Below are 16,687 nucleotides of genomic sequence, written 5' to 3'. Positions count from 1 at the left end.
GCAAGCAAACATGGAGGCCAATGTGGCAAGCAATGTCTGCTCTACAGAGCCAAGGAGACACTGTCCTCTTTGTTTGGGGCTATGAGTCAGGAGTCTTTAGTTTTTTGCAGCAGTTGTATTTAAGTGTCAGTTGACAAAAGTGAATTTTATATGCTGTAGTTAAGATGTAGTGAATTGTGACATTCCACCACTTGCCAAGTCCTACGATTCCACCTCTGCAGTGTGGCTGCACTCACCTATATCAGCTGACCAAATTCATCCACTTGGTGTTTCCCTTTCAGGCTTAGATGTTCTCCATCTTAGCTTGTGTCTGGCTGGAATCAGTTCCCTCCCGTCTCCATCCCATCAGTCTAATTCTTCTTTTAGACCAGGCTTAACTTTGCCTTCTTGAGCCTTAACATTGAAAATTACCTCCTTGGCCAGGTATGGTGGCTCACGCCTGTAATCCCAGCACTTTGGGAGGCCAAGGTAGGCGGATCACCTGAGGTCAGGAGTTTGAGGCCAGCCTGGCCAACATGGTGAAACCCTGTCTCTGCTAAAAATACAAAAAAACCCAACCAAACAAACAAACAAACAAAAAAAACAGCCGTGCGTGGTGGTAGGTGTCTGTAATCCCAGCTACTCGGGAGGCTGAGACAAGAGAATTGCTTGAACCCAGGAGGCGGAGGTTGTAGTGAGCCAAGATTGCACCACTGCTCTCCAGCCTGGGCGACAGAGTGAGACTCTTCTCCAAAAAAAAAAAAAAGTTATCTCCTTCTTCAAAAACTCATATGAGCACTTTATCTATAAAGATCTTATGATTGTTCATGTGCATTTTATCTTTCCTTCTGATCAGTTACTTTTCAGGTAGAATCCTTTCTTGTTCAGCTTGGTATCCCAGCCTCTCCTCTCCCTATTCCTGCTTCCCCTCATTGTTTCTTGACTTCCAATACTGAGTATACGATACTATTTTAAAACTTAATGGGAGGACCAGGTGCAGTGGCCCACACCTGTAATCCCAGCACTTTGGGAGACCAAGGTAGGTGGATCACCTGAAGTCAGGAGTTCAAGACCAGCCTGGTCAACATAGCGAAACCCCATCTTTACTAAAAATACAAAAATTAGCTGGGTGTGGTGGCGGGCGCCTGTAATCCCAGCTACTCGAGAGGCTGAGGCAGGAGAATTGCTTGAATTCGGGAGGTGTAGGTTGTAGTGAGCTGAGATTGTGCCCTTGCACTGCAGCCTGGGCAACAAGAGTGAAACTCCATCTCAAAAAAAAGAAACAAAACAACAACAACAACAAAAAAAAACAATACTTAATGGGAGGCAGGGCACAGTGGTACAATGCCTGTAATCCCAGCACTTTGAGAGGCCAAGGGAAGCAGATCCCTTGAGCTTAGGAATTCAAGACCAGCCTGGGCAACATGGCAAAGATCTGTCAGTACAGAAAATAGCTGGGTGTGGTGTTGCACACCTGTAGTCCCAGCTACTTGGGAGGCTTATGTGGGAGGATTGCTGGAGCCCCGGAGGCAGAGGGTGCAGTGAGCTAAGATTGCAGAGAGAGACCCTGTTTCAGAGAAAACAACACCAAAAAACCCCAAAAAACTTAATGGGAAAAATGCTTGTATCTATTTGTGTTACGCTGAGTATACAATCTTTAAAACTACCCCCAGGTCTTTTCCTTGAGGGACAAAAGTAGGGTGCAGAACTGCCTACAAGGTGGAGCATCCTTAAAATCTCCAAAAAACTGCTGCCCTTGGGTACTCAGCTGATAGAGTGAACAGGAGGAGTGAATGAATCGGTGAAAGCACCCTGTGATTTAAATGTCACAAGCCTTTGATTTTCGTTGGGAACCTTGTCTGATGTGTGTCACTCCTCGCTCCGTTGTGCTTGCCCTTTGGAAAGATGGAATGGTGAGGACAGAGAGGAGACAGCTGATAAAAAGACACTTAAGAGGGCACCGGAGAGCCACGTGGCTTGTCTCTGGAAGGCGGTAGAAAGCAATCTGCAGTCATGATGCCTTTCTTCACTCATCAGTAGCTATAATGCTGAAAATGGGGCAAACGCCTTCCCCCTACAACTGCTTAACAAAAGGTAGTTCTCCTAGAAAACAGAATCTGTTGTATATGTTGCCAGTGATTTTCACAAGTGTAGATGCCTAAGAAATAGGCAAATATGCTGAGTGCGGTGGCTCACACTTACAATCCCAGCACTTTGGAAAGCCTAGGCAGGTGGATTGCTTGAGCCCAGGCATTCGAAACCAGCCTGGGCAACATTGTGAAACCCCATCTCTACAAAAAATAAACAAAAATTAGCGAGGCGTTGTGGTGTGTGCCTGTAGCTCCAGCTACTTGGGAGGCTGAGGTGGGAAGATTGCGTGATCCTGGCACGAGTCTGCCGTGAGCCCTGATCATGCCACTGTACTCCAGCCTGGGTGACAGAGTGAGAGCCTGTCTCAAAAAAAAGGAAGAAAGAAATAGGCAAATACAAGAGATGGAAAAAGGAATTGAAAGAATTGCCATGGGATTGTGCATTAGTTAGACAATTTGCTTTTTAAAATTGCATGTGGTTTTGAAGGACAGGTTGAATTTGGATATTTAAAATGCTTAGGTAAAGCTAAGACTGGCAGGGTCAAACTGTGCCCATGAAATCTTTGTTCTGGAACTCAAGTGAAAAATTGGCAGATTTGCACTTTTTGAGCTTTTTAGAGTACATTTTCCATGTAGCTCCAGGTGGCTGGGTGAAATATGCTCAGCTCTACAGAAGGGTAAAAGAAAAAGCCTCCCACATGAGTGGCAGGAGTAGGTTAACCTGTAGTATCTGGAAAGATATGTAGATCACCAGTTAGAACATTTGAAAGGAGGAATTGCCAGTGGCTTTTAGACAAGGAATGGAGGAGTCGAGACAGACAAGGTAAACTGGGGCCCTCCTGCCAATCGGAAGTTTTTGAGTGATATTTTTAATATTTATTATTCCATCCTCCTTGGTTGGAAAGTCATGAAGGAGAGGGACACTGTCATGCTCATGGTTCGGGTTGGTATTTCTGGCATGGGGTAGAACTGGCAACTTTGCTGAATTGAACAACTGTTCCCCACTAGACCAAAAGTGCCCAGAGGACTGAAAACCTTCCAATTCAACTTGGTGGCAGCAAGGCAGCCGCCAGTGAATGAGTGATTGATGAGAGCCAGCGGATTAAAGGAGACAACTAATTGTAAACTGGAAATATTTTTCAAAGATAAAAGTAGCCTCCTCAGATAAAACCACTAGGGCTTCCTTTTGAGTTTTCTTTTCACAGAACAGGATATTAGTGGTTTGGTGGGTCTCCTGCAGGAGGGAGTAGCTGTGGACGGAAGCTGGTAGGCTGGGAAGGTTTCTACCTGTTTCTCACTCCTTTCCTACTAAGGCCCCTTCAAGTGAGAGGCTGGGTAATTAATTACCTGAGATCACACAACCAGTCCTGACCTGTCCCCACAAGGGGTGGAGCTATTCTTTACGGGTCAAAATGGAAACAAAATTCACCAGAGTGCTATCCGTTCAAAAGCTCCCAACTCCGAACAGAGAGCCATTGCAATGGTGTCCACCTGGGCACCATTTTGGAAACTGATATTTATGATCACGTTTAGGTTCATATGCCAGGTGCCCGCCTGGCATGGAGGCAGCAGCCTGTTCGAGTTCTGCCACCTGAGGACACCCAGACCTGTGACCCCAAGTGAGGGCTTTTCTGACCTTTGGGGAGGAGTTAGGCTGCTTTTGCTGATATAAAAGATCACTGCCAGATTCATGTCCAGGATAAGGTTTTCCTTGTTAGGTGATACGGACTTTCAGAATGTAGAATTTCCTGACCAAGGTTGTGTCTGTTCTGGTTTAAAGAGGAAAATTTGCTGCCTGTGTTTTTCCTTAAGCCAACGCACCACCCACCTGCGCTAGAGGAATCTGGTATTGCCCTCCTCCAAAGGCCAGGACAGTCTCAAAGGAGACATGCTAATGGCTTAATTGTTTTGTTTATTCTGCTCCTCACAAATTCCAGTAGCTACATTTACATTGAGATAACTTTTTTCTAATGTCTTGTCATTTCCCTTGGTTTTGAATGGCTCTTAATGTTTGCCCTTAGTGTTGTTTTGAAAGGTTGATGGAGCCCGTTAGTGATGGGTGTGGCTTTCTCCAAATGGGGGTTTTTCTTAGTGTGTGGTAGAGAAAGTGAGAGTAATTTTAAAAACAAAATATGCACACTTTTTGTCTGTACACACAAACTGTAGATTATTTTGGAGACTGATATTTATGATTACATTTATGTTCACATGCTTTAGGTTTTGGGGGTTAAAAGATAAACGTGTGCAAGGGAATGGTGATATTTAACAGGACAAAAATTTCACGTTTACAGAGCTGTGGTTTGCTTTTCAAAATGTAGAGGTTTGTTTCTTCACCTTTGCTTTTTTTTTTTTTTTTTTTTTTTGAGACAGAGTTTCACTCTTGTTGCTCAGGCTGGGGTGCAATGGCGTGATCCCGGCTTACTGCAGCCTCCACCTCCTGGGTTCAAGTGATTCTCCTGCCTCAACCTCCCAAGTAGCTGGGATTACAGGCACGTGCCACCACACCCGCCTATTTTTTTTTGTATTTTTAGTAGAGGCGGGTTTTCTCCATGTTAGCCAGCTGGTCTTGAACTCCTGACCTCAGGTAATCTGCCCACCTTGGCCTCCCAAAGTGCTGGGATTACTGGTGTGAGCCACCGCACCTGGCCTGTTTCTTCACCTTTGACCAAGAATCAAGTATAAGACTATTCTGGTTCATGTTGTAAATGCTTTTTTTTTTTAGACAAGGTCTCTATCTGTCACCCAGGCTGGAGTACAGTGGTGCCATCACAGCTCACCGCAGCCTTAATTAAACTCCTGGGGTTAAGCGATCTTCTTACCTCAGCCTCCCAAGTAGCTGGGACTACAGACGTGCATCACTGCACGTGGTTTAAATGCATTTTTATAAATTTAGTATAAACAAGACATTTTAGATTGAATAACTTTGTAATGTACTAGGACAGTAATTTTTAATGCAGGTGGGATCCAACTTTTGAGAAAGGGAAATGTGAAGGTTGAAGAAAGTGAAATCAACTGCTGTTGGCTAAATCTAGGTGTGCTGACCTCCTTAGAAAAGAAATGCTTCCTTTGCCTGCAAACCGGAGTTTGGGAAATTTAGAGCTAGGAAATCATGTGGTCGATCTTAACGTTATAAATCACTCAGACAAATACAGGATAATGCTGTTTTCGGAAGTGCTTGTGATTGTACAGGATTACATGTTGATAAAGAGTTTTCAATGGCTCCTCCAGTTTCTGAGGGAGTTCTGTGCTTTGCTTTCTTGGTAATTCCTTCTGCAGACTTTAGAGCCTTTGAGTGGGGCTGGGTATGCTTCCGTGAATTTAACAGTTTAACATGCTGTTGAATAGAAGAGAATCTGCTATTGGATCTAGCAATTACTAAGAAACCACTTCTGTATCATCCAGCATTTGTACTTACTTTGAAGTACGTATTAGTATTTTCCTTGGTTTACAGACAGGAAAATGAGTTAGGTACCCTGTTCAAGGTCACCCGTCTGAAAAGTGGCAGAGAGGGGATTTAAACTCCTGGTCATCTGAATCTAAGGTCTGCTTAGAAGAGGCGCTGTTTGCTTCTAGACACATGCATATTTAAGTTGTGGGTCCATGGACTAACGGCATGGGCATCCCTGGGATATTATTAGAAATACAGAACTTCAGGCCCCACCCACACCTGATTCCAGATCTGTGTTTTAACAAGGTCTCTAGGTGATCACAAAGCACTACTGCACAGGAACACTTCCCCAGAGGAAGTGTGATGGCCGCCCTCCAGGATATCATCTTCCAAGTTTAGGGACGTGCCAGATATCCCAAGCCTTCAGATATGCGACTCAGTCATCTCTAATTATCCCGCTCAACCAAAAATTAAAGAGCGATTCCTCCAAGTGGAATCAAGGGAAACTTTTCTCCTAGACAATTCTGGGGGGAGTCCAGCTGTCTTTAAGGAGATGCACAGAATAGGTTGTTGCCTACAGCACGCTTGGAAAACCTATCAACCCCGGGGTGCCTCTTCCACGGCTGCTGTCCATGCCATACTTTCTCTCATTACTGATCCCTCTGAACTAGTCTATCAAACCTTCTCCTAAAGAGGCTGAGAACAGATTTTGTCAGGCCAGAGAAGAAGAAAGAGATCCAGAATGGGGACTATCAATAGCATGAAAGTAGAGAAGGGCATGAAAAAGAGCCCAGCCTTCAGAACACTCCAGTCCTGGTGCTTTAGAACTGCACTTTACCTTTTCCTCCTACCTGGTTTTCCTTTTAGAATTCCCCCAGGCATCTATGCTGGAGACAGTAGTGTCTTTGTCTGTTGTTCCCCTCCCTGCCTTGCTCCTGCCAGTTCCACCGCCCTGTGAGTATATCTTCACAGGGCCCCCCCTTCCTTTTCACAGTGGCCACCCCAGTTTGGATGTGCATTGTCTTATACTGGGAACATTACAAGAGTTTCTTAAGTGGTCTTCACTCTTATCCCCCTGTAATTCACAGAAATAGCATCAGCACATCATCTTCTAGTAACACAGCTTTGCACCTGTCACTCTTCCTCAAAAACTCTCAGTTCCCACTGCGAACAGTCTAAAGACCAAAATGCATTACGGTCTAAATTACACCAATTACTGGTTGCGTTTATCCAACTTGATTTTCCAGTAGTTCTTCTGAAATAAACTCCGTGAGGGCAGCCTACATGCCTTGTTCTTACTATTAGCTCCTAGCACAGTGCTTGTACACAGTAGATTCTCACTAAATATTGATTGAATGAACGAATGAACTTATTCTCAGGTTTATGTTTTATAGTCTGCCTAGAATACACTCCTTGGTCAGACCATTTCCTGTGACTAGATTTCCCTTCCCTTTTTTGCTGTTTATCTGAATCCTTAAAAAACCAAGTAAGGCCAGGTGCCGTGGCTCACGCCTGTAATCCCAGCACTTTGGGAGGCTGAGATGGGCGGATCACGAGGTCAGGAGATCGAGACCATCCTGACTAACATGGTGAAACCCCGTGTCTACTAGAAATACACAAAAAAATTAGCTGGGTGGGTGGTGGATGCCTGTAGTCCCACCTACTCAGGAGGCTGAGGCAGGAGAATGGCATGAACCCAGGAGGCGGAGCTTGCAGTGAGCCCAGATCACGCCACTGCACTCCAGCCTGGGCGACAGAGCGAGGCTCCATCTCAAAAAAGACAAAAAACAACCAACCAAACAAAACAACAACAACAACAACAACAAATAAAGACTCGTTTCCTGGAAGCCTTTGATTTAACTCATAGAGATCATTCCCTTCTCCAAATTGTAGCCCTTGTCATAGAGTTATTTATTTGGGACTAAACTATGTCATCTTGCATTGTTATCCGTTTTCATACAGTCTCTTACAGCCCAAGTAGACTGTAAGCCTCTTGAGATCAGAGGTAATTTACATTTCTTTGTATTTTTCAGAATTCACCATCTTTCCTTTTGGCCTTCCCACATTCCTGTACACCCTCGACATTCCCTGGTTATCTGACAGTTCATATTGGGGAATTATGGTTAGTTGTGGATCTGGCCTCCTCTCCCCACTTTCCTCTCAGTAATGCATGTAGTCTCTGAGGGCAGACACTACATTCTTCTGTGTCTTTTCTGGTTTATTGAATGATAGAGGCTGTACTTTGTCCTTTTCAATTTTATCTACATTCTTTTCCTTCTGCTCAATTCTTGGAACTCCCGTTTCTGAATGTCTACGAGTACAATGATGGTGAATAGAAAGTAATGAAACTGAGTCAATGTATCCTGTAGCTGGAGTGTGAAGGTGAGTCAGCAGACAGCAGCAGTGGATCTCTTCCACCCTGAGGAAAGGCTGGCCTGGTGATCAGGGAAGGAGGTCCTCCTCCCAACATTGTTTCCTGGAACTGAGTAGAACAAATTACTTAACTGTACTTCAGTTTCATTTGTTAAAAAATGAAGTAAGAATAGCTTCCATTCTCTTTTCATTCAAGTGGTGATGCATTGACAATTAATAAGAAAATTATAAAATGCCTTAGATACCACCGTTGGGACTATGTAATGCACCACAACCTGGTCGCGACTGAGGCTGTGTTCTAGCCACCCCTCTTTTCTGACTCTACCACATTGCCCTAAAGTTAGAGGCAACAATAGAATTACCGCATTAGTGTTTTTCTAACAAACCTGTTCAAGTCGTGGCTCACTGAATTTTAGGGAAATGATATCATTTCTCTCCAGTCTTTTAATAGATTGTCTTTGAAAGAGTTGCATGTTGCCCGTTAAGGAAATGCTTCAGTTGAACATAATTAAGGTTAGAAATGGTTTAAGAAAACAGACACATCTCTGCTTGACCTGCCCAGCCTCAAACTTTCGTATCTCTTAGTTTGGGGAGGGATGGATGGCAGATGTAGAGTGCTTCAATTTTTGTTTTGCAGAAAGTTATATCATCATCATATAGAACAGACATCAGAGAACGAAATTAATTAGTAATGCATTCACCGAATTTGGGCAGGATAGTTTGCTTATTTGAAAAAATTCTTGGCAAGGATGAGGATGATTTCTCATCATCCTCCTCCCTAACTGGCTGGGTAATTTAAAGGTTTTTGAGTAGAAATTTTCTGAATAGAGTCGGTTCAGTTTACCCTTTTTTATATGGTAGATTTGGTAGATTGGTAATAGTGCATTACTGGGAGTGAAGGAAAGACACCTTTTTCTGCCTTAATCCTGAGCTGGAGGAAGCACAGCCTTGTCTAGAAGCGAAAGATATAATTATATCCATTTCATATGCAGTATGACAAAATCATTAGAAAATTATAATTGCAAGTAGAAAAAATATAGGAGGCATACGCATATATGTCTAAGATGTTCATATGAGAAGTTATGGGAGGAAAATGAAATAATTACTAATTAATAATTACTGTTAATAAGGTTTCAAGTGATCCCCTTTTTTCCCCTTGCCTGGGTGTGCTTCCATCTTATCCAAGTCTTAGATCGGTTTCTAGATCTAGGCTCAAGAAAATTCCCTCCCCTGGACCCCCAAGCCTTCCCAGATAGACACCTTCCTCTTCCATATGTCCATGACACCTAGTTTGAAATGTTCTTACCTCATGCCTCATGGTCTGCCTTGTGTAGACCCTTTAAGCTTTTGTGTCTCATTAAGATACTGAACTCGGTGGCACGGTGGCTCATGCCTGTAATCCCAGCACTTTGGGAGGCCTAGGCGGGCGGATCACCTGAGGTCAGGAGTTTGAAACCAGCCTGACCAACTTGGTGAAACCCCATCTCTACTAAAAGTACAAGATTAGCCGGGCGTGGTGGCGCATGCCTATAATCCCAGCTACTGGAGAGGCTGAGGCAGGAGAACCACTTGAACCTGGGAGCCTAAGGTTGCAGTGAGCCGTCATCGTGCCATTGCACTCCAGCTTGGGCAACAGAGTGAGACTCCATCTCAAAAAAAAAAAAAAAAAAAAAAAAGATATTGAACTCCAGGGAACAGAAGTTGTTTCTGACATATAGCCAATGGTCTTAATCCAGATAAAATTCACCTGTAGTACTTTTTAAAAATGACAGCTCTTGGGCACCATCCTAGACCAAAAGGATTCAGACACAACTGTATTACTTTTCAGAGCTTCCTGGGTGGTTCCAAAAAGCAGCCTAGGTTGAGAGCCACTGTTGGTGGATGTTTAAGCATTGTTGGCTCTGCAATAATTGGAGGCAACACCAAATGCAAACTGATCGGGATGTATTTTTGCCATGCTGTAACACACCATGTAACATAGGAAGTTTTGTGGTTTTGGCTTTTTTGGTTAGGGAGGGTATTATTTAATACAGCTGACTTGAATAAATAGGAAACTAGTTCCCAGGGGACTTTACAAAAGGTAAGCCTTTGTGTGACTAGCGCCTGAGGGGTTTCGTCGATGGCAAGGCTATGGTAGTTTTACCACCTGAATTCTCTTACCTCATCCCCACTTCGTTGACCCTAGACCAGAGGCCTCCAAAACATGGCGAGGCATCGAAACCACCTGAGGAGGTGATTCAGCTGGTTTGGGATGAGGCTTCAAAATCTGTTTTTCACCAGGGTTCCAGGTGATTCCAGTGGAAAAACTGATAGTAAGGGGACCCGCTGCTTTACAGCTGTGTGGAATTGAAAATGACGTGGGTCTTGGATCATAAGCAACAGGGTGTTTTTCTTGCTTTTCCTAGATTATCTTCCTTAACCCCAAATTATGTAATTACATACATATTTTCTCTAGAACTTTTTTGTATTTTTAAATTTTAGCTCCTTATGTCACCCAAAATTTACTTTTCTGGTGTGAAGGAGGGGTATAATTTTTTCCAAATGGTTAATGGTCTTAAAAATAATTTATTCCGTGGTGCATTCTTTGTCTTATGTTGTGAAGTGCCACCTTTATCTTATGTTAAATTCATATCTATCATTTGTTTCTAGCCTCTTCTGTTTCCTTGATCCTTTTCTTTATTCCCAAACCAGTTGCTAGTACCACATTTTATAATTACTCTAGTTTTAGAATATGTTTATATATATATATATATATATATTTTTTTTTTTTTTGGCAAGACTTTACTAATTAAATTCCTTTTTAAATGAGTTCTTGGCAATTTATACTCATTTACTCTTCCAGATAAAATTTGGGATCAATGTGTCAAAGTTCCAAAACAAAATCTCTTTGGAACTTTGGTTGGAGTAGCATGAACCCTCTAGAGCATCAATCCCCAACCTTTTTGGCACCAGGGACCGGTTTCGTGGAAGACAGTTTTTCTGTAGCCTGGGGTGTGGAGTGGGGTTGGTTTTGGGAGAAAACTGTTCCACCTCGGATAATCTGCATCAGATTCTCATAAGGAGCGCGCGGCCTAGATCCTGCGCATGCTCAGTTCACAATGGACTTTGCGCTTCGATGGGAATCTAGTGCTGCTTTGATCTGACAGGAGGCGGAGCTCGGGCGGAAATGCTTGCTTACCGGCCGCTCACCTGCTGCTGTGCAGCCCGGTTCCTGACAGGCCACAGCCGGCACAGGTCCATGGCCCCGGGGTTGGGAACCGCTGCTCTAGAGCACTTTGAGAAGGTGAACGTCTTTGTAACTGATGCCTTACATCCACAAACAACGGTGTCCATCCCCATCAGCCCTTCTTTCAGGGGCCTCCATTCATCTTTATGCTTTTCTTTATACAATTATTTCACTTTTTTTTTTTTTTTTTTTGGAGACAAGGTCTCGCTCTGTCACCCAGGCTGGAATGCAGTGGCATGATCAGGGCTCACTGCAACCTCCACCTCCTGGGATCAAACGATCCTCCCATCTCAGCCTCCTGAGTAGCTGGAACTACAGCTGTGTGCCTTCATGCCCAGCTAATTTTATTTATTTATTTTGTAGAGATAAGGTTTTGCCGTGTTGCCCAGGCTGGTCTTGAACTCCTGGGCTCTAGTGATCCTCCAAAAGCGCTGGGATTACAGGCGTGAGACACCATGCCCAGCCGTCTTCCCCATTTCTTAAGTTTATTATGGGCATTTTATAACCCTTGTTCCTGATTTGAATGGGATATTTCCTATAACATTGTCTTTTGAAAATATTAATAATTTTATCCGTAGTTCTTATAATTTAATGGATATCATGTCATAACCCATGGAATTACAAGAATATCACTCACCTGAATATGGAGGGATTGTAGCATTCTGAGGCATTCCATTTTTTACTCTTGCTTCAAAAACAGACAAAACAGGTTCTCCTCAAGTGTCCCAGTGCACTCTTCTTCATGAACAGAGTGGCCTGGGCTGTGGGGTCGTCATTCGGAGGCTCTTTGGCAGAGTTGCAGAAGGAGCTGAGTGTGGGCTGAATGTGGTCCATGGTGGGACACAGCCTGCAGTTTGTGCTTCTGAATAGCTCCCTGGTCGGGAGCTGGATGTTCAGTGATGCACCTCGTTATCCTAAGGTCAAGAAAGCACAAGTGGAAGAAGGGGAAAGACGTCTTAATTCTGCCTAGCTGAATGAGGGATTCAGAAGTGGGAACCAGGCCTTTGCTTATAATCTCAGAAGGAAAAAAGGATGATTCCAGGAATCAAATAATTCTAAGAACCAGTTATATAAAAAGCATTTTGCAAACTACAAAGTGATATTCACATGCATTCGGAAGTACTACCTCCATGTGTGTTAGCTGCATTTGAAAGTCTTTTAGAAAGAAAGCAATGCAATTGCTGGATAAAACCTCATCCCTCTACCCCAGAATTGTTGTCACAGCTTTAAGGAAGTTTTATGTGAAAGCAGAGGAAAGTAACAGTAACTCTTTAATCCAGACATGTGTCTAAACCGTGGATAACTCACAGAAGGCCTTAGAGACTCTGAGAATTGGTGAATATCCTATATATCCTTAGCATCTACAGGCTAAATACCCCTCCATTCCCTGAGTGAGGGCATGCGAGCTGTTAACAATGTCCCATCCCTGGTACCTCACTCTTTGCATTTCCCTGTCTTTCCTCAATCATCTTGTATCACAGGAGGTATAAAAGTAGTTAGGCAGTTCTATTTTTTGACAGCAGATTAAAAACCAAAGTTAAAGGTAAATGCTTAACCCATTGGGTTCTAATAAGCTAGTAAAGCCTGGGCAATATAGTAAGACCCCTATTTCTAAAAAAAATTTTTTTTAATTAGCTGAGTGTGGTGGCACATGTGCCTGTAGTCCCAGGAGGCAGAGGCAGGAGAATCCCTTGAGCACAGGATTTTGAGGCTCCCCAAGAGAAAGCTGAGGCTCCAAGAGGGTAATCTGTGGTAAGAGTTAAACCTCAGTCCTGGTACCTTTGCGTTTTTGTGCTATATTTCTTGTGCAATATTCTGCACTTTGCTTAGGTTTTTTTTTTTTTTCCTAATTTAAATACTTCAACTGCTTTTCTGATCTGTTAGCCTTTCTGTGTACTGTTACCTGATTGCTTTTGGAAAAGAGCTTCCAGTGGGCTAAATATGTTTAATCTGCTGTGGCTTCTGAAGTCCCTCATCTTTAGGGAGAAGTGGCTCCTCTGTCTACCCAATTGGTCAAGCCTCTTTCTTTTCTTAATGTTTTTTTTTTTCTTCATAAAAAGCTAGGCATTTAAAATTTTTTCTGTTCGTCTTTCTAAATAAAGTACTTCAGGTTATTTTGAAAGCTATGGTCATATCCTATCAATATGCAAACAGATGAGTTGATGTTTTAAAAATGACATGCTAGTTTGAGATCTTGGTCTTCTAGTACCTATTGATTCTAGTGCCTATTAACTGGCTAATGACTGCTTGTATTTGTTGAATCTAAATATTATGTTCATTGATTGGTGGTTCCCTGGCAGCACTCCCCGTGGGCCTGTGGGTTGGAGAACATGGGAAGAGATACCTGCTTGGGGAAAGGTGGGAGGTAAGAGTGGGAAGGACTTTGGTGGTTTTGGTGCCAGCTTAGCCACAGCAGAATAAAGTACTCAGTAGATTTCTAAGGTTTCTGACTCCACACCCTGGTTTCCTGATAGCATCTATGGACTCACCTGGGCCCAAGGCTGTCCTGAAGGAAAGGACACAAGCCTAGCTGGCCTCACCACTTGATGATTGTAGAGCCCTAGGGTCTTGAGGGAGCATAGGGCAGATAGTTACACAGGCCTTGGGCAAGACCCAGTGTTGTGCTGGCTTCAGGTCAGACCTGCAGTCCCAGTGGTGGTGGCCATAGGGGTGCTTGTGTCACCCTTCCCCTAGCTCCACACATCTCAGCACAGAGAGGAGGACTGTTTGGGAAAAAGTAAGGGAAAAGAACAAGAGTCTCTGCCTGATAATCCAGAGAGTTCTTTTGGATCTTACACAAGACCACCAAGTCTTGTCCGCAAGAACTACAGTGTTACTGGGCTTGGGATACCCCATAATGCAGATATGGCTGTGGTGTCCAAAACTTAGATCATAACAACCAATTCCCTTTGGATACCTGGAAAACCTTCCAAAGAAGGGATGGGTACAAACAACTCCAGATTGTGAAGCCTACAATAAATTCTTAACTCTTCAATGTCTAGATACCCGTGAATATCCACAAGCATCAAAACCATCTGGGAAAACATGGCCTTACCAAATGAAATAAATTGACCAGGGGTCAGTCCCAGAGAGACAGAGATATGGGACCTTTCAGAAAGAGAGCTCAAAATAGCTGTTTTGAGGAAACTCAAATTCAAGGTAACACAGAGGAGGAACTCAGAATCTTATCAGATAAATTTAACAAAGAAATTGAAATAAGTTAAGAGTATCAGGCAGAAATTCTCGAGCTGCTGAATGCAGTTGACATACTGAAGAATGCGTCAGAGTCTCTTAGTAGCAGAACTGATCAAGCAGAAGAAAGCATTAGTGAGCTTGAAAGACAGGCTATTTGAAAATACACAGTCAGAGGAGACAAAAGAAAAAAGAATTAAAAAGTATGAAGCCCACCTACAAGATCTAGAAAATAGCTTCAGAAGGGCAAATCCAAGAGTTATTGGCCTTAAAGGAGGTACAGAGAGAGAGAGAGAGAGAGAGAGAGAGAGATAGTGATAGTAGTGGAAAGTTTATTCAAAGGGATAATAAGAGAACTTCCGAAACAAAAGATATCAAAATTGAAGTATGAGAAGGTTATAGAACACCAACCAGATTTAACTAAAAGGAAATTACCTCAAGGTGTGTAATAACAAAACTCCCCAAAGGTCAAGGATAAAGAAAGGATCCTAAAAGCAGCAACAGAAAATAAATAACACATGATGGAGCTCCAACATGTCTGGCAGCAGACTTTTCAGTGGAAACCTTACAGGCCAAGAGGGAATGGCATAAGGTGCTGAAGGATTAAAACAACAACAACAACAACAACAACAACAACGCTTACTCTAGAATGGTATGTCTGGCAAAAATATCCTTCAAACATGAAGGAAAAATAAAGACCTTCCCAGACAAACAAAAGCTGAGGGATTTATCAACCCCAGGCCTGTCCTACCAGAATTGCTAAAGGGAGTTATTCAATCTGAGAGAAAAGGATGTTAACAAGCAATGAGAAATCATCTGAAGGTACAAAACTCACTGGTAATAGTACACAGGAAAACACAGAATATTATAACAGTATAATTTTAGTGTGTAAACTATTCATATCTTAAATAGAAAGATGAAAGGATGAATCCATCAAAAATAATAAGTTTTCACGGCATAGAGAGTACAATAAGACAAATAGAAACAACAAAAAGTTAAAAAGTGGGGAGACAAAATTATAGAGTTTTTTTTAGTTTTCTTTTTGCTTTTTATGCAGTCAATGTTAAGTTGTGATCAGTTTAAAATAATGGGTTATAAGATGTTATTTGCAAGCCTCATGGTAACCTCAAATCTAAAAACATACAGCAGGTACACAGAAATTAAAAGGAAGAAATTAAAATGTGCCACCTGAGAAAATCACCTTAAAGGAAGATAGGAAAGAAGGACAGAAGGAAAAGAAGACACCAAAACAACCAGAAAACAAATAACAAAATGGCAGGAGTAAGGCCTCACTTATCAGTAATAACATTGAATGTAAATAGACTAAACTCTCCAATCAGAAAACATAGAATAGCTGAATGGATAAGAAGCAAGACTGAAGGATGTATTGCCTACAAGCAACACACTTCACCAAATCAAATCAAAATGGCTTAATGCCTTAAATCTAAGACTTCAAACTATGAAACTACTAAAAAAAAACATTGGGAAGACTCCAGGACATTGGTCTAGGCAAAGATTTTTTTGGACAAATGGGATCACATCAAGTTAAAAAGTTTCCACACAGCAAAAGAAAAAATCAACAAAATGAAGAGACAGCCCACAAAATGGGAGAAAATATTTGCAAATTTTCCAGCTCACAGGGGTTTAATAACCAGAATATAGTAAGAGCTCAAATAACTCTATAGGAAAAAAATCTAATGATCTGATTTTAAAATGGGCAAAAAATCTCAATAGACATTTCTCAAAAGAAGACATACAAATGGCAAACAGGTGTATGAAAAGGTGCTCAACACCACTGACAATCGGAGACATGCCAATAAAAACTACAATGAGGTATCATCTCACCCAAGTAAAAATGGCTTTTATCCAAAAGACAGGCAATAATGAATGCCGGCAAGGATGTGAAGAAAAGGGGAAAAGGGAACTCTCATACACTGTTGGTGGAAATATAAATCAGTACAGCCATTGTGAAGAACAGAAGGGAGGTTCCTCAAAAAACTAAAAATAGAGCTAGCTACCTTATGATCCAGCAATTCCATTAGTAGGTGTAAACCTAAAAGAAAGGAAATAAGCATATGGAAGAGATATCTGTATTCCCATGTTTATACTAGCACTTTTCACAATAGCAAATATTTGGAATCAACCTAAGTGTCCATCAACTGATGACTGAAATCATCTGTTGATACACAACAGAGTACTAATCAACCATAAAAAGGAATGAAACCCTGTCATTTGTCATCTGCAAGAACATGAATGGAACTGGAGGTCATTATGTTAAGTGAAATACGCCAGGCACAGAAAGATAAATTTCATATTTTCTTACTTATTTGTGGGAGCTAAAAATTAAAACAATTGAACTCATGGAGATAGGGAATAGAATGATGGTTACCAGAGGCTGGAAGGGGGATTGAGAAGACAGGGGTTATGGTTAATGGGCAC

The 16,687-nt window shown here is 42.2% G+C and overlaps 1 protein-coding gene across 1 annotated transcript in view; it reads left to right on the top strand.

The window, feature by feature from the left end:
• Positions 1 to 16,687, top strand: part of MYO1E (myosin IE) — a 240,413-nt gene that overhangs the window by 14,588 nt on the left and 209,138 nt on the right. The gene's annotated exons all lie outside the window — the stretch shown is intronic.

This window comes from Macaca thibetana, chromosome 7 (genome assembly GCF_024542745.1).
Source record: "Macaca thibetana thibetana isolate TM-01 chromosome 7, ASM2454274v1, whole genome shotgun sequence".
Classification (NCBI taxonomy): Eukaryota; Metazoa; Chordata; class Mammalia; order Primates; family Cercopithecidae; genus Macaca; species Macaca thibetana.
Note: the sequence above shows the minus strand (reverse complement) of the source record. Positions and strands in the feature narration are given on the sequence as shown.